The 27,700-nt window shown below is 36.5% G+C and overlaps 1 protein-coding gene and 1 long non-coding RNA gene across 2 annotated transcripts in view; one reads left to right on the top strand and one right to left on the bottom strand.

Annotated features, from left to right (window-relative positions):
* The window catches only part of LOC119797455 (extracellular matrix protein FRAS1-like), a gene marked incomplete at its 3' end in the record, with an annotated part of 322,128 nt that overhangs the window by 69,847 nt on the left and 224,581 nt on the right, over positions 1 to 27,700 (top strand). The gene's annotated exons all lie outside the window — the stretch shown is intronic.
* Positions 22,247 to 25,891, bottom strand: LOC119797452. The gene is made up of 6 exons (XR_005282591.1): positions 25,842 to 25,891; positions 25,520 to 25,611; positions 23,439 to 23,572; positions 23,190 to 23,333; positions 22,460 to 22,592; positions 22,247 to 22,361 (listed from the first exon to the last, which is right to left on the bottom strand). It is a non-coding gene; the product is annotated as an uncharacterized LOC119797452 (long non-coding RNA).

Below are 27,700 nucleotides of genomic sequence, written 5' to 3'. Positions count from 1 at the left end.
GGAATTAACCAATTTGGAAAATACAAATTTAAAGGCACAAAATGTAACTTATGGCCACTAGGGGTGCTACACTTGTAACAGCCCATATTTGGGTTCTACTAAACATAGAAAATATTAACCAAAATATGAATGTATACCAGGTGCAAACTGTTAACTTGCCAGTCTTATAATAAACTCCTTTCCAATATAGACTCTTGTTTTTCCTCACGCATGATCCCTTTTACGTTTTCTATTTTTAGCCTCCTCAGAAGGTTTAAACTCTTTCCTTGCCTCAGCCATGACCAGTAATGAAGCAGGCGAAAAAAGTACTAGAGCAAAAGCCTTATCTCCATGAGTAGCCATACGTTCTTCCAGGTCACATGACCTGCCCAACGACGGTGCATCAACTCCCAATTTACATAGCCCCAGCTCGTAGCATTGATAGTGTCACTTCCTGTATGTTGGCCTGAGGAATCATTTAAAGTAACTCATATGTGTTAACTGTTTAGGTCACAAAGTCCATGGTGTGCCTTCATCATCGAAAGAACTTATGTGGAAAACCCAAATAGCAAAATTTACAACAGAAGATGGCAAAATGTGCTAGAGTATCATAAAAGCGAGAAAATACTGAAAACAAAAACAAAAGCAAACCTCATTTACGTGAAGGTCACAACTTTATCATTGTTATCTCTCTGTTTATTTAAATAAATTAGAAAATAAGTAATATATTCTATGTAATACAGTATGTCAAAGACTCAAATATTAAAGGTTTAAAGGATTTTAGTTTTCTAAAACTAAAACCAGGCTAAGAAACTCTTCCCTATAAACCTAAGTCATGGTTTAATTATTACAAAAGAATCCGTGTATCATTCGTTCTTTCTATTTTCAATTGCCAATCAAAAAACAAAAAATAAAAAATTGACTGGTTATTTTGTTTTTTGTTTTTTATCGTTAAACCAAAAACGAAAAAAGGATTGGTTTTTCATATTTCAATTCTAAGCTCAGATCAAGAATACGAAATGGAAAAACGGACAGCAACGCAGAATTTGATTTTAATATTTAATCGGTACAGTTTACATGACCCGGAAGTTTGGTGGAGCGTTAGCTAAAAAAACAATTGGCTTACTCCCACCACGTTCGATCAAACTGCACCAGATAAGGCAGTCGGACCTATCAGCCATGGACAGTTACGTTTTATTTCGAGGATCCAAGCGTGTGACTCTTGAGGAGGACATGACAACGGAGAAAATTTGCAGGATTTTCCAGGTATAACTTTTTTCTTGAAACTTTTCTGTGCACTGTACTTTTAACTAGCAACAACAAACAGCTTCTCGATCAACATAGTGTGTGGTTCTAGCGTCGCCATGGTAGCCACTTCATTACCCCAACTGCTGCGCAAAGAGCTATTTCCGGGTCACGTAAACTGTACCGATTAAATATTAAAAACAAATTCTGCGTTGCTGTCCGTTTTTCCATTTCGTATTCTTGATCTGAGCTTAGAATTGATATATGAAAAACAAATCCTTTTTTCGTTTTTGGTTTAACCATAAAAAACAAAATAACCAGTCAATTTTTTTTTTTTTTTTTTTTGATTGACAATTGAAAATAGAAAGAACGAATGATACACGGATTCAAAAGCTATTTAGAAAAGTTAAATTAAAGAAAACAGCGGATCTTTATTTGAAATTCTGTTAACATCTCTAAGGAATTTTGTTTTCCTGTTTGTTAAGTTTTCACTGGTCTCTTCGAAGGAGATCTAGTTACTTTCATTGCCTTTCAGTGATTTCATCAGCTTTTTGTGTGAAAAAGTACCTAAGATTTTAAAAGTAGATACTTTATAATATTGTGCATAAAGTTGATCTAAAAACTATTTGCAGAAAGAACAGGAGAGATGGGATCTCCTACAGTTACCCATCATGAAATATACTTTATGAAAAAAGCTGCTGCCTTTAAGACTGAACCTGCTCTAGTAGAAATTTTCCATTGGCCTCTTGCTGCAGTGATGTTAAGAGCTTTCCATCTTTGAATTCCAATCATAGCTGAAAAACAGCCTACATAAAGAGCCTGGCCGTATGTGAAGAACACGCCCAATCAATGCAGGAATCGATAACGAATCAGACCAATCGCCATGCTCTTTGGTTTGCATCTGTACTTTAATTTCCACTTTTAGTTTGAAAGGTTATGTTATCTGACTACCCTTTTGTCTGCCCTCTGAGCCTCCTAATCATTTCTACCTTTTTTGAATTGTTCTTTTCTGGCACTCGAAAGCAGGAACTCATGAGTTGTTTTGCAGGGATGCTTCGGATTTATTTATAATAAATCCCTACCTCATATTTCGATTTTAATACCTCCACTAACAGCTTTAAACACCTAAAAACATTGCAATAAATCTCACATTCTTTACTTATCAGTAGTTAGCTAAATGCAGTACTAAAATAGAGTTTTTTTTTTCATTAGGCAGAAAAAAAATACTTTATCAAACATGGGTGAATAGTTCTGTGACGTGCAGCCATCTGTCAGTTTCTTTATTAGTCGACAAATAGCTGGCTTGCAGTGTCATGTTTAGTGCTTTATTCTGAGCCACTCCAGGCGCAACAATCTTCCGATTTGTAATTGCTGTCTGCACATCACCCACGTCTAATAATCTGCGTCTGAAACGTTTTATCCACTTGACAGCTGTTATTAATCCAGTTTGGTGATTTCTTCACTGAGAAGACACATTCGTAAACATCTTTTCATCTAACTGGCTAAATAACTCTCTGCCCTGCGACGCTATTCCAGCCTCGTATTCGGTTACAAAGTGAAAGCTAAAATAGCTGCCATGCTTTCCCTGTGGCGCCGGGCTGCAGCTGTTTTTTTTCTTTTTCTTTCTGTGCCTGAAAAGTCTTTGCCACTAACTCTATGTTGGAGGCAGGGGGGCAGCATGCCGAGTCCTTACAGAGCTTTTCTAAATATGGACGAAGCTGTCACATCGGCACCTGCTCTTTGCAGCAGCAAAATGAATTAGTGCACAGCTTACACACTAAAGCTGGAGAAGAGCTGTACAACAGGCGATAAGCAGGTTTTCGAAGGATTGCACAAATATGCATTTCAGCTGAGCAGTTAAGAAAAAAACTGTATCCAACTGCTACTCTTATATTTATAAGTTTTAAAGGACACAGCTGGTACATGAGTTATAATCCTGTAAAATCTGAAATAAGAAATATTTGTCAGAGTTCATATTTTTTAAACTAGAGACTTTATTGAATATTTTGACAATAAAACAAAATGCACAATTTATTACACCTTCTGTACATTACATGTGTCTAATTGTAAGCATCACATTTTTTAAAGAGAAAATTCAATGTCATAAATTCAATGAGACATCAATGAGATTTTAGACATAAAACTCACTAAAATAATGTTTGAAACAATCCAAAGATGCAATAAGATCTAATTAGTCTATAGAGCTGTATAGTGCAATGTTACAGAGAAATTCAAGCTTAATGAACAGAGTATAAAGTATATCAGGAGTCCCTTATTTGAGATACATGTAATGTCTAAATTAGATTTATTTATTTTATTTGCTCTGAAAGGAAAACATGTTCATCCTTTTTTTTATGTAAAATGTAAAAAAAATTTTCCACTTTCTTTTTTTTCCTCAAAACATCACAAATAACATATCACAATAAAGTATGTTTTCTTTTTGTAAGAACGAAAAAAGAAAAACACACAAACAAACAAACTGACATTCAAAAACCTACAGATCATTAAATGTTAAATACAAGCAGAAGTTTCAAGTAACAAAGTACAAATACTTTGTTACTGTACTTAAGTAGACTTTTTAGGTATCTATACTTTACTCCATTACTTATTTTTCTTTCTACTTCTGACTTCTACTCATTACATTTTCACACAACTATCTGTACTTTCTATTCCTTACATTTTTAAAACAAACGTTACTCGTTACTCTTGGCTTCGGTTTAATGTTTATAAATATTTATTTCACATCATGTGCGCCATCCATTGCAGATCATTGGCTCCACCCACATCTAGTGAAAACTAGTGTAATTGGATGAGTCATTGAACGCAAACACTCATTGGTTAGCTGAAGGAAATCATCAGAAGCAAGCAGGTGTTCTTCAGACTGTAAACGTGAATTGTCTATGCCATGCTACAATGTGGGATTCAGAAAAAGATGTTGAAATGTCTGAAAGGTCGGACACAGGCGAGAGCGTATCAGGAGATGGAGACAAGACCTCCCTCATCCTTGGCCCTATCTGAAGAATTTTTCCAAATAGTCGAAAAATTTAGCTTACAATTCATATAGTTGCATCTGGCTTTTTTTTTAAAGGTTACTTTATACTTTTATACTTTAAGTAGTTTTTGGAGCACATACTTTTTTACTTTTATTGAGTAAAGAAGTCAAGTTGATACTTCAACTTTTACCAGAGTGTTTTTAAACTGCAGTATCTATACTCCTACTTAGGTAACAAATCTGTGTACTTTTGACACCACTGAATACAAGACATATTCAAATATCTAATTAACTTAAAAAGACGTAGCCACAGACAACTTCAGCATATTATACATGCTCAGTATGTTGGTGTCTGAAATAAGTGAGATATCAGACTTGTTAACATATTAATGGTCCCCATAGATTCATAATCATTCCACTTTTGCCGATCATCGACACTGATTTTTTCTAATTTGAGAAAAAAGAGAATACATTTAATCTAACGGGTCTGTGAAAGTGGTACAAATGATTTCCAATTCAAAACAATCAATCGACTAGCCAAAAGGGCGGCAAAGGCAAGAAATTCTTTCTTTAGATTTTGCAAAAAAATTAAAAGAATATCTTTCACCAAAGAAAGGGTTCATTTATTATTAGATATTATTTATTCATTTATTTATTTTACAGAGTTTTAAAACATTATCCATTCGATTTTTTTATTATTTTAAGCAAAAACCTTGCATCTTAAGCTGCATGGAAAAGAACAAAAACACATTTTAGATGCTGCACTGGTTGTTTTTCCAAATAATAAACATTGTTTATCGCCTGCTTCTTTTAGAAAATGAACCGAATAATAAATCCATAAATATTATCCATGCTACAGAGCATACGTGCTTAGTGTGAAATGAAAGCCGGTGTGTGGCGTGACTCTGAAGTCTTATTTCAAGCTTTCCCCTGATGGTAGCATTTGTTCTTCTATGGACTCGTACAAAAAGAAATAATCTTCAGCTGTTTCCAGAATCCTCTGACATTTACTGACAGAATTAGAAATTCATAGAAACACTGACCTGTTAGATCCCGTTCCTCATTGATTTTAAATTCTCTTTATTGCTCCAGAATTGCAAATTTAGGATAGATGTGCCAAAAGAGATTTGCATCAAAGTGATGTCTAACTTTGCTGGTGTTCAAGCCCAACCTGTGTGTATCATCCCGTATATCTAATGAGGGGGAAACAGGGATGAAAATGAAGTTTTAGAAGTGAAAGGTCAGCAGAGGATTATATGCAGCCACAGAAAAGACAAGGTGATCTGCATTTTAAGTTTGATCGTCTCAGATGGATGAAAGTAGAAAAGTAAAACCTGGATAGAGACGCGTTGCTCCGGCGGGTTTTTGTTATAATTTAGCAAAAATTTACTGACGGTTGGTTCAAGCAGCCTCTCCTCCTATTATTCAGCCATGCAGCCACTGAAGGGAATTAACTTCACTAATTAAGACTGCCTGAGTCTTAGTGATTGTATTGTGTGTAGGGAGCACTTTTTTTTTTACTTTTTTGTCTTTTAGCAGTTTTTTAATGCTTTACTTGGTATAATTTGAAAACAGTTTAGTTTTACTCACGGCCTATTGTGGTTGTCCTTCCTCTCCACTGTCTGCAGCCTGCAAAAATGTGCATTTCTCTGAAATGTTTCCAGCCTGATTCGACTTGTGCTTCGGATGTTGCTTTCGCTTGACAAATGTTGAGGACAAATTGCTCTCGGAGGGGTTGCCGATTAAAGGCGATGGACTTTGGAGTTAAAGGTGATTGGACCGCCGCTCAGCGAGTGTTTCGGGGTTGTTGCCCAGGAAATCCAAACGCCAATCTTTTTTCTTCAGTTGGTTGGAGATATATCTGCCTCTGCCAGATGTGCTTAGAGTTGCATGCTGCCTTTCATGTAGTCTGACAGTTTAATATAAATTCAAGCTTGTTCATTCGTTTTTGGTAAATCTGGCGTTGTGTCCATTGAACGGCTGTGATGGTTGCCTTGCCACTTTATAAAGCTTAGATGTTGTTTCTGTAGTTTCAATAAATATATTTTTTCATGTTTTGGAATCACCAAAGCAGTATTTTGTAAGTGTTTTTGACTTCTGTATCTATTTTAGACATTTGGTGAAACCCATTTCCTGGTTTTTAACCAGGTGGTGGCGTCAGCTTTTCATGACGTGGTTTGATGGAGCAGCAGCTAATCTACTGTAGAGGAAGAGATTATTGAGCTCATTAGGAAGACTGCCTCTGTCTGAATTTGCCCCTCTAACCCCCCCTCATGCAGCCTGTTGCAGAGCTGGAGAGCTCCTACCGTTACTGCCTCCTCAAGCTTTACAAATCAGCATAATATCACAGCCGTCTTCCCTAGACCTAAACCATCACTGTTTCGAACAAGCTCAGAAAGTTTCTTTTATATATTTGCTGTTTTTGCACCTTTTGTTAAAGCTTTTAATTCTAGCAAACTGCATTTATTATGCAGGTCCAGGTTAAGGATCGGTCAGTAAAGTTGGAAAAATGTGTAGCTAATTAGTCAAATCTTGTTCTCTTTTCACCTGTTGATATTTAGCTTCACTTCCAAATGACTGGACAGAATTTAGTTTGTTCCAATCAACTGCAAACTGATCAGGAACTTAAGAAGCTGATTTTATTAAAAGACATTTGGGCAATTTAAAATATGCTGAGACTAATGGGTACTTTTTTAAACTCATACATAAGTTTTAATTTAATCCAGACTGACTTTAAATTGTTGCTGTGTACCTTTTTATTTCTGTGTATTTCTTTTTTTATGAAATGCATTGTAATGCTGTCAGACTTTCTGCGTCATTTCTTTGCTTCACTGATCTTGTGCACCTACTAGAATTAAACACATTACTCAAAACCTGACTCCAAAGCTGCCAACTTGAAATGAATATATACCACCTTCCTACCTTTGCAGAATTCCTTAGTATTCACAAACTTGCAGAGGTGTTGGATATGAAAGCAGTACCTCTACTAATTACCGTCAAATCCATGTGAAATTGGCTTTTTCTAAGGGTGATCCTGCATGTTCCGAATGTTCTGCCGTTGAAGCGATGCTTCAAATCAATAACAGGTTTCAAATCTGATAATTAGCTGCCAAGGTTATTTGTTTATATCAGCGTCAGCTGCTGTTTTAATAATACTCCTTTTAATTTAGTTTTAAGTCTTCTTTTTCTTAACCTAGATCCTCCTTGATGTCGTATGTTTAACTTCAACCTACCTATCAATAGTGACATAATGACCTGAGACGGATGTGAAATTTCCAACCGCTGCCACACCCGACATGCCTCAGCCTCATCGTAATTGCATCTGTCAGATTGGTTTCATGATAGACTATAAAATAATTACCCAGTGCTGTGCCCCATGGGGGGAGGAAAAAGCCTGCGACACAGAGCTTTCTGCTCTTATTTTCTTGCAAAGTCATTCTGCACGACAGCGTGTTTGCTGACTTGCCCCTAAGAACCTTTAGAGCACAAAGTCAGAGATTGAGGCTGCAAATGTCTTGTAGTTTTCTTTGTGTTGTAGCCAAACTGCAGCTGCATTCGAAGTATAACTGAAATGAAAACTAAAATGAGATTCCCTTGAGGCCACAGGTCTCAATTTAATGTTTCCTGACATCTCCAAACAAGGAGATATTAATTTAACTAAAAGTAAAGTTGTCTCAGCTGTGTTCAAACTGTGTGACAGAATGCTGTCCTCACCAGAAAGGCTGTAATATTTTATTAAACGGTGCCATAGATGTCAGCGGCACTGATGAGAATTTCACTTGAAAGCGGTCCAGGTTTTAGGACTGTGGTTGAGCTTATTTTAAGATGCAAATGAGTGCAACTCAGAAAAATAATAAGATGGAGATTCAAAGAAGCCACCGGGAGACTCGAAGGTGAAAATGAAACTTTCCAAAATAGGAAACAAGTCATCTGAGAGAAAATGAGAAAAATAAAACCAACAAAAAAGACAACTGAGACCTCTTACAAGAAAATGTATTTACTCCCAGTCAGAAAAATTGGAAACATTGATGAGATTTGGACGGGAAAAGTTGACTGACAGATAAAAAGAAATAGATAAATTATATAAAATAAATAAATAGATAAAAGCAACATTGTATTTTACTACCATCAGTATGTTGTGCATGAGTATGTGTGTAAACTTAGCGTAGTGCTTTGGAGTTCCCTGACCTTAGGTGGCAATATAAGTACGGACGGTTCACCATTGCAATTTTAATTTATAAAGCCTGGAATCCTTCCATTGAGCTGAAATGATACCTAATATCTAAGCAGCATATTTGACTTCATTACTTTTGTCAACATGGTGCTTTATTTGGATTCTTTCATTTCTTTGGAGAAATTAGTACATACAGTAGGGGGGTCCCATGAATGGAAAGGTTCTAATAACTTAGCCTTGTTTCTAAACTTTCTAAATTATACATACATTATTAATTCATTTATAAAGTTAAATGCAGCACAGGAGCACCACAGGGTACGGTACTATCATCATTCCTTTTTACTTTAGAAACATCTGACTTCCAGTACCAGGCAGAGTCGTGTTTTGTACAGAAACACTTAGAAGACTCTGCAGTTGTTGGATTGATCAGAGATGGACAAGAAGCTGAGTGCAGAGAGCTGGTGAACTCTGTGGCATTGAAACAATCATCTGATCTTGCATTTAAACCAGACATCCCAGGATGATAATCTCCCGGAAATCAGTTTTTGGATCTTGGGATGTCTGATTTAAACAGAACAAGGGAGATGATTGTAGATCAGAAAATAAACTGTTAAAATTTTAATGCAATTATCATCACCGGATAACAGGTGGAGGAGTATGAATACAGTATCTTGGTGTTTACCTGGAAATCAAACATGAAGAGACGCAACTGTGAAGATGGCTGCTATAAGGGACATAGCAGGCTGTAAGGAAGCTTAGCTCCTTCAGTGTTTGCTGCAACATGCTGCGTACCTTCTATAAGCCTGTTGTGCAGAGAGGGATCTCTTCTACTGGGGTAACAGCATAAAGCAAATGGCTTGAAGAAGCTTAACAAGCTCTGTTCTAGAAACTAATCTAGAATATCTACAAGGGATTTCACAAAGAAGACATTTTCATAAAGTGAAAGACATTATTAAAAGTGAGCCTCTTCTTCATCAGTCTGATAAACAACAATAGAGTGTCTTCAGTCAGAGGCTTCTCTGGGTCTGATGCAAGACAGGCCACTACAGAGGATCCTTCCTGTCTACTGTTATCAACACCTACAACTCAATTAAAAAAAACAAAACAAATAATAATACAGAGTTAGCAAAACATTTAGTTTATGGTATGGAAAAAAATAAAATAAAAATCAACTGAATTTAAAAAGTAATTTCTGGGAATTAAATGCAAGTTTATTATTTTGGATTTTGGACATAATTTGTGAGATACAGTAGATCCGTCTATCATACATTTAATTAGTTGGTTAGTTGGGTCATATCACTTTCTACAGATGACTCTTCCAGCTCTTTAAAAAAAAAAAAAAGTTTATTGCTTGACTTTTTAAACGTTGTCCCTGTAATTTTCAGACAGTAAACCAAGCAAGCCATAGAATAATTTAATATAAGCAGAGCCTTATGATTCACTGAGCTTTATGGGAGCAATGGGTACAATTTCTGTCCAGCTTGGTAGAAACTAATCAGTAGTCAGTTTTATTCTTTGCTCAAACCAACCAAACAACAAACCCCTCAGAAAGTGCTTTAATACTTAAGAAACCTCCAGATTCATTCAAAATTTGTTTGTTATAAAGTTAACTTAGAGAGGATATTATATATAAAGACTTTCATTCAAGTTAAAATTTATAAAAGTTAAAGTTGAATTCAAAGTTTCTCTGTCCAAATTTTGAATAAAAAGTTACTCAGATTATTCCTTAACTAGTTTTATTGATCTGGATTTTGTTTTTAAATCCAAACTACATGATGTTCTTACTTATTCACATTTCCTGAGTCCTGCTGTGTAATTCATTCTCAGTTTCCCAGTTGTATTTTAGAGCAGATGTATTATCCTGATCCATTTAGGAGGCTCTCATGCTGGTGAGGCTGTTGTCTGGTTTGAGAGATGAAGTCTGTGGTGAGCTGGCTGAGCCTTTGACTCTGAGGCCTGCTGTGGCCGAGTGACATCAGCCACAGAAAGAAGAGCTCCTGCTGTGGAGACATGCATTAATCATTTTCTTATCATAGTGGAGATCATTATATGTGAATGAGGAGACGTCACATCACTGCAGCTCCTTCCAGCAGCCAGCTGGGAGGGTTTGCCTATCTAGAGTTTCGAGGAAGGCCTCAAACAAGTTAAAATATTGTTTATAAATATAAAAATGATGTTTGAGCTTCTGGAAAATCTGGTAGATATTGTGCTCTATTATTGAAGAGACATGAAAAAACCTATTAATTTAACATTCTGATAAATTACCATTAAGGAGTTTGTTTTAATAAATAATGAACACAAAGCATTTCCTAATCAGAGACTAGGTTTATGAATATTTAGTTTTCTTTTTTGTTTTGCCTAATTGAGATAGTAAATGGCAGGCAATTTGGATTAACCTTGACAAAAGGCTGAAAAATGTGGGAACACATTTTTAAAACTATTAAGAAGTGTTTTTATTTTCCCATGAGGTTAAATCTACGACATCAAATCTGTCTGTTCACCTATGAATCCCTAATCACAATCCAAAGTCGGTTTAGTCATTTATGAACGTATGAATTATTTATCGGAGATAACGTTTGCATTAGTCTTTACTAATTTTTGTCAAAATGCCTGCAGGGCAAAGTTAAAGGGCAGATCACCTGGGAATAATAAGTAGAAAATGAAAATAAATATGTCTGGGCTGTTATTTACGCAAAAAAATCCAAACCTTCGGCTTTTATTTTGAAGAAGGAGTATCTGTTTGGGTAGCTTTTGGTAGGAATGTTAGCTCATACTAAGATAAGAAACACATAAAATAGATTGATAGGTTTAACAATACGTGTACATATTAGTTTGCAAAGGTGTGTTATTTGGTACTGTAAAGATTGCTGTGTGTGTTGATTGTTTTTATTTTTTTTAGTTACCCTAAAAGCAGACTGGATGTGGATATTCAGATCCACAGCTGTCACAGATGTTCAAGAATATCTCTGTGCTGTTCCCAAAGCTATGCAAACATATTCTTTGGCTTTTATTTTGGAAGTAAATTGGTTGTTTGTGGAGAGCATGCTGCTGCTTTAATAGAGAACAGTTTGACTAATGAATTTAGACTAAACATGCAGCGAGATACATGACTTTGACATTTTGCAATTTTTGTCCTTTTTAAAAAAACATTTATTCAGGTCCCAGGATAAATCTCTCAAGTTATTGGTTAAATGCAATGACTTTTGTTACCAGCAGGTAATAAAATTCCTATTTAGAGTTTATTATCAAATGTATTTGATTGAGTTCAGCCAATGATCTGACCCCAAATGACAGTCAGACTTACTCATGTGGAAATTAATTGACCACTCCTTTTTCACAAGAATGTTTCAGCATCGTTAAATTTAAATTTAATTTCCTCTCAGAGGTTGTAATGAATAAGTGTGCAGAAGCTCGGAGCCAGGATACTCCATCTGTTGAGAACATTATTGCAGATCTTGTTTTGACACATTTTACAACTAATGCCTGTGCTGCAGTTTGTGCTCCAGAAGCTGTGTCTCCATGTTGCTTCTGTATTAAAAACAGATTTTGTCTGCTTCCAAATCAAGGTATTTGTGACAGAGTGTTAATATTGTAATATAATTAGAAATACTGTAGAACATGTTGACATTTCTCAGTTTAACCATACAGCTGAAACCAAATATTTACAAGCAACATATTTAACAGTGCCTGTAATTATCTGGTTAATATTTAGAAATTGAATAATATTATGGCCTCACTGTTTTAAGATTAAATTGGATTATCAACATTGGGATTACCAAAACTATTTCTGGGTAATTTTTATTTTTAGAGAAAATGTATTTATAACTTTGATCAGAGTCAGAGTATAATAAAAATAATTCACATACACTTTGATTCCTATGCTTGATAATATAATTTATTCCATTTTGATTGGTTTATTCATGTCATCATTTAAACTAGCGTGCATCTCTGGAAGCATTTAAAGTTGCACTAATAACATGTTTTTCATGTGTAAGATTAAATAAATATCACAGAACTCACTCAAATTTCCCTTTTTTAGTGATGTTTGGGGAAAATGCTGATTAGTGGCCCCAAGTATTAAAACGCCATTCCTACCGGTATGCTGTGTTGTTCTTTTGCAACAGGAGGGACTAGTGCACTTAAATGGTATCTTCAGGAACATAAATAGTGGAAATGATGATGAATCATCTCCAGACATCACCCACGTTGCTAAAACTTTGAAGCAAACACGTGCTTCAAATGGACAGTGACCGTATGTTTTCACCAGATTAGCTAAAAACAACCTTAATTGTCCGTTAGGGGGGAAATTCACATGTTCCAGCATAAGGTGAGTGTTATGGTTCTCATTTGTTGTGACTCTGAGTTTTCTGTTATCAGTTGTTTTGTTTTTATTTTCCATAATATTCTAGCATTCTTTAGTTACTCTCTGTTGCCCCCTTGTGATTGTTTTCTTTCCCCTTGGATTCCCTCTTGCCAGTTCCACCCACACCTGCTCCTCATTCAGCTCGTTAGTCCATCCTTTGTTTTGTTCTCCTTAAATACTCCACCTCTGCAGTCACTCAGCGCTGGTTCTTTCTCGATGCTGTACTCATCTACTCAGCTCATCTCCCCCTGGCTCCTCAGGCTCTTTTTTCCCCTGATGTCTCCATGGTTTTTGGTTTGTTAAACTTTTTAGTTAGATTTCTGGATTTTTACCTCTGTTTCCTTTTCTTCAATTAAACCTGTCAGAACTGTCTTTGCTTCACTCGGCTCTGCATCTGGGTCCTTAAGCAACCTAACCACCCATTGTTGACAGTGAGATAGAAATGAAAGTATTCCGACAGACATAAGGGTAAAATACATGAAAATAAAAAATAAGACAAGGAGAATATGAAGAAGCAAATTTACAATGAAAAAAAAATGCAGTTCTTTTTCCTTTCGAAATTTGGAAGTGTACAACTGAGCCAAGTAACCTAGAGGAATTCATAAAAAAGTAAGAATGTAAAGAAGAATATAAAGAAGGTATTTTTTGGGAGGTTAGAAGTGACTAAGAGGAAGGACCTGAGGAAGGACGCTCCTTTGAGCAACGGCTGTCCAGCAGTCGTTAACTGAAGGATCTCTTTCTGCAACAGCTTGATGTGTGGCTGGGAGACATCTTCAAATAGTGTAGCTATTTTTACCGGCCTTTCTGTCTCCTACCACATGCACTGGGTGGAGAGGGTATCCCGGGATAGAGTTTTATCTGCTGCTCCACCAGAAAACACCCTAAGAGATGGCTAATGTCATCACAGAGTCAGGAGCGGGTATTCAGGAGCCCTTCCTGCTCTCCAAATGATCTGAGCCCCCTTAGCAAGTAGAGTCTCCTCTAAAGCACAGTTCAGTTCTTTGTTCAGGTGGAACCAAGCATTTAAAGTTACAAAACGGCTGAAGGACAACCGAGTCAATCATTTGGAGGGGTCATCACAAAGCCCTGATCTCAGAGACATAGGTTTGCTTTTAGAGCTGAAAATATGTGTGTAATCAGTGGTACTCAACTGCAGCAGTTCTGGCTGACGGAATGAGCCAAACTTCCTCTAAATTATTGGGAGATTAAGAAACAAACCCTAAAATCATGTGAGCCAAGTCATACAGTTAAAGGCAAATCAAATACTGAGGGAATGATTTTAAAAAGTAGCACAGAAGAAAGTAAAAAATAAATATATATTTTGCATATTCGTCTGGGATCTGCTTTTATCCTGAGGCAGTTTGACATTGATTAGACATCTAAAAAATGTTGAGGGTATCACTTTAGTTTTTGTGCTTGAGTTTCAGGAGTAATAATTTAATTAGCTCCTATATGATCCTCAAAAACAAATAAAAAAAAAACAAATTTAGAAGTCTGGATGTGCTCAGTTGATGGATCTAGTTGGATTATCAATCACTCTGCAAGTCCTGCAAACCTCCCCTCCACACACCAGCAGCAGCCTCAACTCTTGTTAACACCACAGGGCAGCTTGACGCCTCCAACATCACTTCTTGCTGTGTAGAAATTGCAGAGGCATATTTGTTGGGGTTGGCAGCGGGGGGTGTTTGGAGAACTGTGTGTGGGTGAGGGTATAATCTAATCTTTCCTCCCTCAGCTCTTAAATTTGGTTTTCTGCTCAGACCCTGATGGTCTCTCTCCTTTTGGAGAGAATTTTCCACTTGCTTATTATTTATTTATCTATTAGTTTATTTTGGGACAGTGGGCCTTCTGCAGGTTGCTGCACACACAGATACAGGTACAGTTCAGCCAGCAATGCTCTGCTGATCTTTATTAAAGACACAGAGGGTACAGAGGTGCAATGACCCAGCATGGGAGGTGGCATTTTTTTGTTTTGGAACAAGCTGTATGCAGCTCAGCCACTAATACATGCTTATTGCAGGCTATGTTGTGGTATGTAAAGTGAAATATGTGGTTATGTGTTTTTTTTAAGACACTGCTAACCTTTTTGTTATGACTTGTAAACCTCCTTGTCTTATGACCAAGGATGATAAATTATTAAGTTATTATAGCAAACATTGTGACTTATGGAGCAGAATGTGTATTGTGGCTTCAGACATCACAAGCTGGAATATATCTCATAGTTGTTATGAAAAAAATAAAATAAACTTTTTCTTTTAAGTGGTTATAGTTTTTTCAAAAGTTATGGAGATAAATTTATATATATATATATATATATATATATATATATATATATATATATATATATATATATATATATATATATATATATATATATATATATATATATATATATATATATATATATATATATTTATTTATTTATTTATTTATTTATTTATTTATTTTTTTTTAAGAAGATTTAAGTTTAAAAATTGCATTTCCATTTATTGTAATTCCGAACCTCATCTGGCCAAACTGTATCATGAAATCTGCCAGATTATGATTCAGCTGCTCTGTTCATTACAGCATTATCTTTCCTATAGGTGTCTGGTGGTTTATTTGAGAAACACATTGGGGGTAAAGCTGCAGTGCAGTCTATTGTTTTTAAAACAAATGCCTTTGTCCAGAATAGATGCAGGGTATCAGATATCTGTCCAATACATTGATCTATCAGATGCAACAAAAACTCTCATAATGTCCCCATCTGGAATTTGATAAAAGGAACGAAACAGAAAAGCTGGACCAAGGAAGCTTTCATGATAAGACAGAGAGAAGAGGGAACATTAACTGCAGAAAATACCCAACTGTAGAATAGTAGGGGAAAGTATTAAAGAAAAAAAAAATTGTTGGAAACATCTTCCAGCAACCCACCCTGTAGCAGTATAACTAGAGATAATTTAGGATATGTAAAAAAAGAAATTCTTAAAAAAAAAAAAAAAAAAAAAAAAAAAGGTCAAGAAGGTCTCTCCAGAACACAAAGGTCTATATATTGTTTTACCATATGTTTTTTGCACATTATATACTTTTTTTAAAGATAAAACAAAATGGGAAACTATTAGGTTACTGAATAAACAAAGACCTAATGAAACATGTGAAACACATAGTTTCCAATGAACAGAGATGGACATTTATCATTAAAAAACTGGGTATGTTGCCCCGACATGCTGTCAGACTATGTGCCACTTTGTTTAAATGAAGTGGACTCAAACTGTAATATAGCTCCAACAATCAGTGCTGGGAGAGACTTTGTGCTTTTAGCAGCTTTTGGTTGCTCTGAGAGAAATGTTAAAATTGGAAAAAAGTGGATTAAGCTACAGAAGTTTTCCCATTCTACCATACTTATTTCCAGGATGTATGTTTTCTTTTTTTGCATGTTGTGTTTTGTGTGATCTGCTTCACTTTTCTATAATTAAGCTATATGGGTCATATTTAGGTGATTAAAACAGAGTTTATCACATGCATAAAATTACATAGAGAACCACATAAACTGAATTGTGCATCCTTGTTGCCATCAAACAATCAAGATAATCACAAATTTCCTGGATCAATACATGTTTTTGCTCTAGCATGCCTACCTCCACTCTGTCATTACTTCTATTGCAAATACCAGTATAGATCCACTTGAGAGTATATACAGGTGCTGGTCATAAAATTAGAATATCATGAAAAAATAGATTGATTTCAGTAATTCCATTTAAAAAGTGAAACTTGTATATTATATTCATACATTACATACAAACTCATATATTTCAGATGTTTATTTTGTTTAATTTTGATGATTACAAATGACAACAAATGAAAATCTCAAATTCATCATATCAGAAAATTAGAATATTACTGAAGACCAATAAAAACAAAGGATTTATAGAAATGTTGGCCAACTGAAAAGTATGAACATGAAAAGTATGAGCATGTACAGCACTCAGTATTTAGTTGGGCCTCCTTTGGCCTGTATTACTGCAGCAATGCGGCGTGGCATGGAGTCGATCAGTCTGTGGCACTGCTCAGGTGTTATGATAGCCCAGGTTGCTCTAATAGTGGCTTTTAGCTCTTCTGAATTGTTGGGTCTGGTGTATTGCATCTTCTTCACAATACCCCATAGATTTTCTATGGGGTTAAGGTCAGGAGAGTTTGCTGGCCAATTAAGAACAGGGATACCATGGTCCTTCAACCAGGTACTGGTAGCTTTGGCACTGTGTGCAGGTGCCAAGTCCTGTTGGAAAATGAAATCTGCATCTCCAAAAAGTTGGTCAGCTGCAGGAAGCATGAAGTGCTCTAAAACTTCCTGGTATGTGGCTGCGTTGACCCTGGACCTCAGAAAACACAATGGACCAACACCAGCAGATGACATGGCACCCCAAACCATCACTGACTGTGGAAACTTTACACTGGACTTCAAGCAACGTGGATGAAGTGCCTCTCTTCTTTTCCTCCAGACTCTGGGACCTTGATTTCCAAAGGAAATGCAAAATTTACTTTCATCAGAGAACATGACTTTGGACCACTCACCAGCAGTCCAGTCCTGTTTCTCTTTAGCCCAGGCAAGACGCTTCTGACGCTGTCTGTGGTTCAAGAGTGGCTTGACACAAGGAATGCGACAGCAGAAACCCATGTCTTTCATACGTCTGTGTGTGGTGGTTCTTGAAGCACTCACTCCAGCTGCAGTCCACTCTTTGTGAATCTCCCCCACATTTTTGAATGGGTTTTGTTTCACAATCCTCTCCAGGGTGCGGTTATCTCTCTTGCTTGTACACTTTTTTCGACCACATCTTTTCCTTCCCTTCGCCTCTCTATTAATGTGCTTGGACACTGAGCTCTGTGAACAGCCAGCCTCTTTAGCGATGACCTTTTGTGTCTTGCCCTCCTTGTGCAAGGTGTCGATGGTCGTCTTTTGGACAACTGTCAAGTCAGCAGTCTTCCCCATGATTGTGTAGCCTATAGAACTAGACTGAAAGACCATTTAAAGGCTTTTGCAGGTGGTTTGAGTTAATTAGCTGATTAGAGTGTGGCACCAGGGGCCATCAATTTTGAACCTTTTCACAATATTCTAATTTTCTGATATGATGAATTTGAGATTTTCATTTGTTGTCATTTGTAATCATCAAAATTAAACAAAATAAACATCTGAAATATATGAGTTTGTATGTAATGTATGAATATAATATACAAGTTTCACTTTTTAAATGGAATTACTGAAATCAATCTACTTTTTCATGATATTCTAATTTTATGACCAGCACCTGTAGTGGTGCCCTCTAGTAGGCAGCGTAATATCACCACACTGGAAAAAAATCCTTTTACTGATTAGATTAAATTAATTTTAATCTAATAAACATTTGAGACTTAAGTGTTTGAATTTTAATAATTTTTTGTACATCCCATATATAGCCATTTTCAATAATTAGTGAAAATGAAGGCTAGGAACATGAATTAATAAAAATATAGGGGTTTATTGCTTCTTATGTCATGGCAGGTTTGTTGGAATATAGAAATGTTTCTGAACTACAACAAACATGAATGTGTGTCTGTTCACACAGCTGCTGTTTTGGACTGTTGTTACCTTCAGCTTTTAAACAGTTTGCACCCCAACAAACTGCTTTAATTACCCTCTCCTCATGCACAAATGCTCACACACCACAACCAAATGCCGTATGTTATTTTTGTTGCGTAGCTCAACATGAAGAGGCTGGTGTTATTAAAACTGATGATGCTCTGCAGCTGCAGTCGGCGGACCGACTAAGTCTGGTTCCCCCCTTGATTGCCGAAGCAGTCAGGGCCCGTCGTCTTGCTAATCAATACATCAGCAGGGGCCGCTTGGTCTGCGAGGTTTACTGCCACAAGAAGCCATGTGCAAACTTCTCGCTCCTGTTTTATGAGCTTTAGATTTAGTTTTTATCGTTTGCTGCTTCCTAAAATCGCTGCATCATATTTCTTAGAGCGGATGCAGTCGCTGAACTAGTTTCTTTTATCACATGCAGCTTTCTAAATTGATGCACTTACTTCTATGTCATAAAACGAAATCTTCGCAGCTTTTAGAACCTGGCAGGAGGGACAAATTAGGCTGAAATTTGTCCTCAAATGGCACTTAAACGACCAATTACACAGAATGTGGCAGCATGATTAGCTCACTAAACAACCTGGAAAAGTGCTTGTAGATGTGAATGAAGGAGGAGAGGGGGGGTTCTAAGGGGTCTGAGAATGTATTTCAGTCCACTTTATGTTGGACAGATACATTTATCATCTACAGCAGTATAGCAGTAGGCCTATCTACTTCTCAAAGATGAAGTTGCATTAAAATACATCAGAAAAGGCTTTTCTATTGTTTATCTAAACTTTGAACAAAAAGTACCACCCCATGTTCAAAACTACATGTTCATTTTCTACACTACATGCCAAGCATTCATCCTGATAGCATACAGTAGTCCTTTTTTGAGCCTGAAAATAATTTTTGCCTGGGTATGATCAACAGAAATAAACACTAATGTACGCCATCTGCTGGCACTTTTTATTAGGAATCTGGAAACTATTTGAATTAATATAAATATTGACGTATTAAATACTTTTTTCCATATCTAACAGCATAAGTAAGCCTTGCTTTACTAATATTAGCATTAGTGACATTGTTATGCATGTGGTCACATTGTCTTGTTGTGTCAAATATAGAAAAAGCACTTTATTTACTGACAAATGGAGCTAAAACAGCACAAAACACAGTGTAATTAGTTAACAGGGCGACATTATTTAATCAGAAAGCCTTTGTCTGCAACCAGAGTGAGCTACTGAGTTAGAAATTAATGCTAGAGAATGTGACTCAGTAGCTGTTAGACTTCTTGACCTTTCATACCAACTTCTATGTCTCACTGTAGGGTTGCTTCCTTCCAATGTGACATCTTGTTGTAGACAAAGGGCAGGATTTCTACGTTTGCACCCTGAAGGTATTTTGTTCAAGAACGATTTCCTTGTAACCATCATTGACCCCAAGCCCTGTTATGTCTGCATGTTCCCCTTAAAGGTGAAGACAGGCGTAGATGCTGCAGCAGCCAGGCCCATTTCCCTCCTCTGCAGCTAACATACTGAAATAAAAATCCAAAATTGCATTTGAGTCAAAAGAATTTATGAAGTTTAGTATAGGTTTAAAACTAGTGACGTTTAAATGCAACTTGCTGCAGGTAATTCATTCAGTTCAGTGCAGACATTTATTTGAAATTTATCAATTTGTTCTGGTTTAGTCTAATTTTCTGTTTCCATTTTAGCTTCTTTGTTTCCAAATAGCAGAGTTTAATATCTTTGTTTTGCTGTTCATTTATTACATTTCTCAATAAAATCAGCAAACTTAGATCCCACATAAACATTCTCCTTGTGTTTAGATAAAAACACAAGGCTGTGTTCATTTGTTTTCATACCGAACCAATAGAGCTGTACTGGTTATTATTATTTAAAATACATCGGTAAAAAAATACCTACAAATATGGAAACTCAAGCTTACTTTGAAAGAACTACTCATTTTTTAAGGAACCTTGTTCTTTTCATTTGTCATTGTTAGTCTGAGATACAGCCTGGGCTCTTTTGTGTCTGCAGTATTTTTCTGCAATAACTACTTTAGAAACATTTCAGGCTAATTCAGGTCATGCTCTCTTTGTTATGAACACAATTTGATGGTAGTTGAATACAAATAAACTAAACAATAAGACTGAAACTATGTCTCCCTCAGTATAAGGACTTAGTGCAGCACAAACAGCTTTTTTGTCTGTGAAATGGGAAGATTTTATTTTTTATTTTTGGAGTCCATTAAATGTTGCATTGTAATATTACCCATGAATCTTTTTAGCTTCTGTGATATATTTATATTGAAGCCAGGAATGCTGCCGGCATGACATCCTCTGACCTTTGCTTCCTCTAAATCTGAAGTTACATGAAACTTTATCCAAGCTCTCCAAACATGTCTAGATTGTGATGTCTTGCAAAGAAAAACATTTAGTCGCCATAAAACTTGTAGAGTTAAAAAAAGTGAAAATGTGTCAGAAAGCTGCATGGCATCAATCTTTTACTTAAACTGCATTTTCAGATTTCTTCTGAATAGAAAGCAGTGATTTTAAAACTGCACGCCAAAAACAATCTATAAATAAGTAGTAAATAAGATGATTTGCCAATTGAATGAGTATACTTATTCTTAAAATAAGATAATTAGATAATATGCACTTGAAATACCACAATGCATTTTTTTTCTATTTTAAATGTAGATAGTCTTATTCCACTAGCAAAATGTCTCACTTTCCTGCTCAATTCAAGAACAAATGCACTTATTTTAAGAAAAAATGACTTATTTAGATTTCAATTTTTTTAGTGCTGTTTAACCTTCAAACCCTGGTTAGAGCTTCACAGGCAGATGATAGAGAGCTGCTGTTTGCTGCTACGAAACATGACTTTTACCAAAATCCCCTAAAACTACAGATCCATTATTTAAGCATGGCTGTGTCCACAGAGATCAGTCAGGTAGGACCTGCAGATCTCCCATCGACGGCATATTCTGTCTGGTGTTCTGCAGAGAACACAGTGAAGGACAGCAAAGCTTTGCTCAGGGGCCTATCTGCATATATGAATTATTTACATTTGTCTTGTCTTAAAGCTGTGCTGCTCTTAGACTCCGTGCTCAGCATTATGTTTTGTGTTGGGGGTTAAGGTTGAAAAACAGGAACAGATTTTGCAGCAAGTCCTCAATATGTAGTTTTCACAGACGAGAGCAACTGAGCTTAATCCGATGTTAAACTGAGCGATAAAAGAGGCGGGTCTGTTAACTGCAGATCTCTGTGTGTGGTTTAGTTTCTGTTTTTTCTCATCTTCACTTCCTCCGATGGATTTCGTTATTTTCCTTCGGGCTCTCCTCACTCTACACTGTAAAAAAAAATCCGTTGTTTTTACGGAAAAAACTGGCAGCTGTGGTTGCCAGAATAATCCCGTAGAAAATACAACAAAACTGTTAACAACATTACGGAACAACTTGTACATTTTACTGGGATTTAATGTACAATAAATAATGACTAAATGTACATTTTGCAGTTATTCAGTGTACAATAAGCAGTTTTAGGACGTGAAATTTACAAGTTGTTTCGTAATGTTGTTTACATTTGTACTGTATTTTTAACGGGGTTATTCTGGCAACCACAGCTGCCAGTTTTTTTCGGTAAAAACAACATTTCTTTTTAAAGATGTTTACATTTGTACTGTATTTTTAACAAAATCATTCTGGAAAAACAACAGTAAGTATATATATATATATATATATATATATTTTACAGTCTTACTATCTACATTGCTTCAAATTACTTCTAAATGAAAAGTCAAGCTGTAACAAACCACTCATCAGACAATATACAATTCACAATAACGCAAATTTATTGTTGAAAAAATAATGAGAAAGATCATTAAAGTGTGTTTGTGTGTGTGTGGTCGCACTTCTGTTTGTGAGAGAGAGGGATTGTGAGTGAATAAATGTGAACCTTGTTAATATAGAGCCACGAAAAAAGGTGATATAGGTGTTCATCGGCTCCATCACTTTGAAGTAACACCTAGGGGAATAGAGAAGAGAAACAAACACAATAATCTCCATTAGTTTAATTAGCAAAGTCAATATAATCAAAGATAACAGTAGCACTAGCACACACACCTTTTTAAACAGCTCGCCATTCATGGAGAGCTTGTGAATCATGGTAAAGGCTTGATTAACATGCAACTGCATTGCTTCTGGAAGAACATCTAGAGAAACATATGGGTGTTCACTGTCGCGGTCACTTGAACAACTAATGGAATAGAGAAGAGAAAGAAATACATAATCTCCATTAGTTTCATTAGTAAAGTCAGTCAATAATCAAGGACAACAGTAGCATTAGCACACGTACACTGAACACGTGGGAATTATGTACAGTACATCCTGAAAGTATTCACACTCCTCAATGTTTCACAATTTGTTGTATTGCAGTCATCTCCTTCAGTCAAATAAGTTAATTTTTTTCTCCTTGATCTAGACTCAGTGATCCATAATGACAGCAAGAGTGTTATAACATAGGGTGTGAATACTTATGCCCATGTGGATATTTCAGTTTTTTTAATGATTTGCCAAAACTTCAACAATTCTGTATTTTGCTGTCATTATGGGGCACGGATTCTAGATCAGGGAGAAAAAAATGAACTTATTTGACTGAAGGACATGACTGCAATGCAACAAATGCTGAAACATTGAGAGGGGTGTGAATACTCTCTGGATGCATTGAACATAATTCCCACGTGTTCATTCATAGTTTTGATGCCTTCAACGAGAATCTACAATGGAAATAGACATGGTAATAAAGGAAACATTGATTGAGAAGGTGTGTCCAAACTTTTGGCCTGTACTGTACCTTTTCAAACAGCTCGCCATTCATGGTTGAAAAGGTCATGAACCAAGTTACAGAAGCTTAGATTAACATGCAACTGCATTGCTTCTAGAAGAACATCTAGAGAAACATATGGGTGTTCACTATTGCGGTCACTTGAAGGAACATCTAATGGAAGAGAGAAGAGAAAGAAATACATAACCTCCATTAGTTTCATTAGTAAAGTCAGTCAATAATCAAGGACAGCAGTAGCATTAGCACTAGCACACATACCTTTTTAAATAGCTCGCCATTCATGGTCTGAGAGGTCCTGAATCAAAGTAAGGACTCTTGGATTCACATGGAGCCGTTTTGTTTTTGTTTGTTCCACTTTCGTCCCCTTCTCCGGATTAATAGAGAAGAAACATCTAGGTTAACAGAAGAGAGAAGAAACACATATACCACTATAAATGATACAACCATCTCAACCAGTCAAATCAGTACAAAGGAAAAGACAAAAAAGGTGAGAATACGGGTTGCAGTTTTCCATTACTTAAAGTTTAACTGGTAGGCGGGGAGCTAAGGGGCCAACCGTGTACCCCCCACATAATCCAACTTTTTTTATTTATTTATTTTTTTAAAGGTCTCATCATGCTTAACATGAATCAGAATGTTTACATTGAACATTTTGCACTACATGTTTCAGGTAGTCAGTGTATTTTCCAAACATTGCAAATTGCATTGCACCTTCCCCTAGCTCATGGAGAGTCATGTTCCTGTAATGCGTTTCCATTGCATTTTCAATGTATGGAAATACATTGACTACCTGAAACATGTAGTGCAACCCAAAATGTTCAGTGTTAACATTCTGATTCATGCTCAGTATGATCAGACTTTTAAAAGAAAGTTGGTTCCTTTGAATTATGGGAGGGTGCACCTTAAGGCCTATAGACATTAGACACTACACTCTGCCTATTGACATATCAATGTCTTTTTTTTCCCTCTTGATGCCAGACACCTTTGGTATAATGTATAGATTCCTCAGTTAAAGGACAACTTCGGTCAATTTCAACAAGAGCTCTATTGCTCAAGCTACTTGAGACTTGCCAGGGCTGAAGACGTGAGAAATTTTGGTCTAAATCCTATAGGTTTCCTTGAACAGAGAATTAGCACTGACAGCTAACCCATGGGGACATAACTTTAAATTGTGAATTTAACGCTCCAAATGTCAACGCCAAAGCTATGCAACACCAGCCGACACAATACAACACGACACTGTAATGTGTATGACTAGAAATGCTTAAAAAGTGGTTAAAACAGTGTGTTTGTGCAAGCAGCCATATACAAAATTTAAACAAATGATATGATAAAACACAGTGTAAAGTTCTGCCCCCATGGGTTAGCTATCAGAGCTAATTCTCTGTTCAAATAAACCTATACAAGTTGGACCAAACTTTTTCGCGTCTTCAGTACTGGCAAGTCTCGAGTAGCTTGAGCAATAGAGCTCTTGTTGAAATGGACCGAAGTTGTCCTTTGAGCAGAACATGTCATTTTGCCCATGAAATGAAATCGTTTTTGCTAAAAAATACTCAGGCAATTAGTTTAACAAGGTGTCAACATTATTTGATACATGTTATTTGATACATTGTATTTCAGTTAGCAATGCTACAGAGCAGTTATCTTGACTAAGATGGTGGTGGCGATGGGGTAAAGAAACTTGGTTATCATGCCAGTAGCCACAGAAGTCAGGGGTTGAAGCTAGCCCCTAGCAAGGCACTTAACCCCATGTTGCTAAATAGAATAGAAATAAATAGAACAAAACAATTGTAAAAAATAAAATAACATACCTCTGAAGAAATTCCGGGGTCGATGCAACCGTGGATGGGTAATGAATGTTAAAGCAGTAATAGCTGCCAAACATCATGCACAAGGCCGAGATGAAAGAAGAGATGTTCTTGTTCACGATGACTTGATCCATACTCAGCATCCGTCTCGAGGAATAGCAGGACTGCCCTATTTAAAAAAAAAAACAGCAGCAATTTAGGGAACATTTCAACATGTCAGTAACTCGTAGCTCAAGTGTAAAACCAAGTGTGTGTACTATATGTATGCGAATGAAAAAAAAAACTCATCTAAAAAAAACTGAAACAAATAAGAGATAGAGGTCAGTGTGTGAATGAGAGAGCACGTGTTCAGTCTTAGGAAGGCAGGTGTGTGTGTGTGTTCATGTGAATGTGTGAGTGAGTGTGTGAGAGAATGAGTGGGGGTATTTGAAATTAACAGCGGAGACAAAAACAATTACAGATGCTGCATGAACATAATTTAAATTAGAAATTAAGAAATTTGGGATATATTTGTGAGTGAGGTTAACTTACCACATACAACAATCGTGGGAGTCAAGGGAACTCTGTTGATGTCCACTTCTCTAGCCAGGCAAGTGTCCTCCACATAATGGAACATCACAACCCTACAATGCAACACAGAACCCTTTAACGTGTGCAATGTTCTCCCGCAAAAATGACAATGAATCATGTCGTGGGGAGCTTGAAACAGGCAAAATAGCTATTAGCTGCTAGAAGCCACTAGCAATGTGAAGTTCGCCTATCAGCCAGTGAAATAAAAAAAAAAACGCGCCTTTTTGTTTCACAAAATTGTCTTTTGACTTAACCTGATGCTCGAACCAGAGACATTACTTACTGAATCATGGCGTGGGGAGCTTGAAACAGGCAAAATAGCTATTAGCTGCTAGAAGCCACTAGCAATGTGAAGTTCGCCTATCAGCCATTGAAATCTATAAAAACGCGCCGTTTTGTTTCACAAAATTGTCTTTTGACTTAACCTGATGCTAGAACCAGAGACATTACTTACTCAAACTTGGTGTCTGTTAAGTGCAACTGCAAGAGAGCCGAACACGCACGTGTACCAACCTAGCTAGTAGCCACTCTGTGGGACGTTGACGCTGATACGCAAATACAGCCTGTGAATGGGCGGAGCTAACATTTGAACCAAAATAATTTGATATTCTCCTGCAAAGAACAAATTATTTGTAAAATAAACTATCCTACATAGCAGGAATAAACAGAAAATAGAATTGTTTACTTACCAATGATTGGTTTCATGAAAAATTCCAATATATGTAGAGCAGAGAATCGATTCAATAAGTCCTCTTCCAGATGGCCATGGTTTGATTCAGCTGCGTTTTCCATTCAAATATCATCATGGATAGGCATCCCGTGTTAACTAGACCTACATAAAGCTTCACTTTCCTAATTTATTCTTAAAAAAAAAAGTATTGTCTTTTAAACACATTAACAGTTTTATTTGGTTTAGAGTTTTACGAAATGGTAAACAAAATTAGGTTAGGGATCTGTCGAAGCGCAGCCCAAAGACCCCTTATGATGAGTACCATTAATGGACTCAGTGCTCCCTGCCTGTGGGATTCCAGAGGCAGCTGATTGGTAATGGCAGTCCAAGCGACAAGCGGCTCGGGCGGTTGCCGAGGCAAAAACTCGTTTTATGAAATGTGCCAAAGAGGCTACTGACTTTTTTTTAACAGGGCAATGATGTAATTTTAACTGTATGACTTCTTTTTGGCATTACAGTTAATTTGTGTTTAAATTACATTAATTTGCTAATTATACAAAAAATTCTGATCTATTCAACATATTCTTACTGTAAAATTAACAGTTTTATTTGGTTAGGAGTTTTACAGTTTATCATTGTAAATTACACAATGCTTCATTGTTTTTGCATCTACAGTTTTTTTATGTCATGATTTTACAGGAATTCACTGTTAATTCTACGGATATTATTTACAGTGTAAATATGTCTCCCAGGAGACTTATTTCACTTCCAGAAGCAGTTCTTTTTGTTTCACCTGCGCCAAAAGTAAACTCTAATAACTCTGAAGTCCAGTGAAATCTTTTTAAAACTTTTAGGTTGAGTGGCAGCATAGATTTGGGGATTATTCTTGCTGCACACCTTTGTCTGTCAGCGGTTCCTCTGCATCTCTGACATCTATGATTTCTCTACATTTCACTGAAAGCCTGACCTCCCCAAAATAACCCAGAAGTCCTAAAAGTTCAAAGCATTCATAACGTGAATTTGAGGTGTTTTAGCGTGGGATAAAATGAAAAGTTATTAGTGATGCATTCTTCAGTTTCATTTATCTATTTGGTCAGTGGCTCAGGTCTGCACTGCTGCATTTTAAAGCTTCTCCTATTCTGCTCATCTATTTGATGATCAAGAACCTATTACTTGCTCGATGCTTGATATTTGGCTGCAGGAGAGAAAGCGGCAACTTGATGGCAGTCAGCTAAATTTATGGGCACCCAGAGTTCAGCCGGTCATTCGTCATGTCCTTCCAGCTGGTCCTCTAATTGGACTAGATGCATGGATGAGGCAGTGATGTTGGATCGTTTGAGCTGAGGCCCAGCTTTTAAACCGTCTGTGTGGCTGTTAGAATAACGGAGCTAACCATCGAGCCGAGCTCGACACAGTGATCCAGCTGTACTTAAACATTTATTGGTAACTACTACTGACACGTTCAGATGATG

The sequence above is a fragment of the Cyprinodon tularosa genome, unplaced genomic scaffold, assembly GCF_016077235.1.
Source record: "Cyprinodon tularosa strain WSP-4 unplaced genomic scaffold, ASM1607723v1 ctg583, whole genome shotgun sequence".
Lineage (NCBI taxonomy): Eukaryota > Metazoa > Chordata > Actinopteri > Cyprinodontiformes > Cyprinodontidae > Cyprinodon > Cyprinodon tularosa.
Note: the sequence above shows the minus strand (reverse complement) of the source record. Positions and strands in the feature narration are given on the sequence as shown.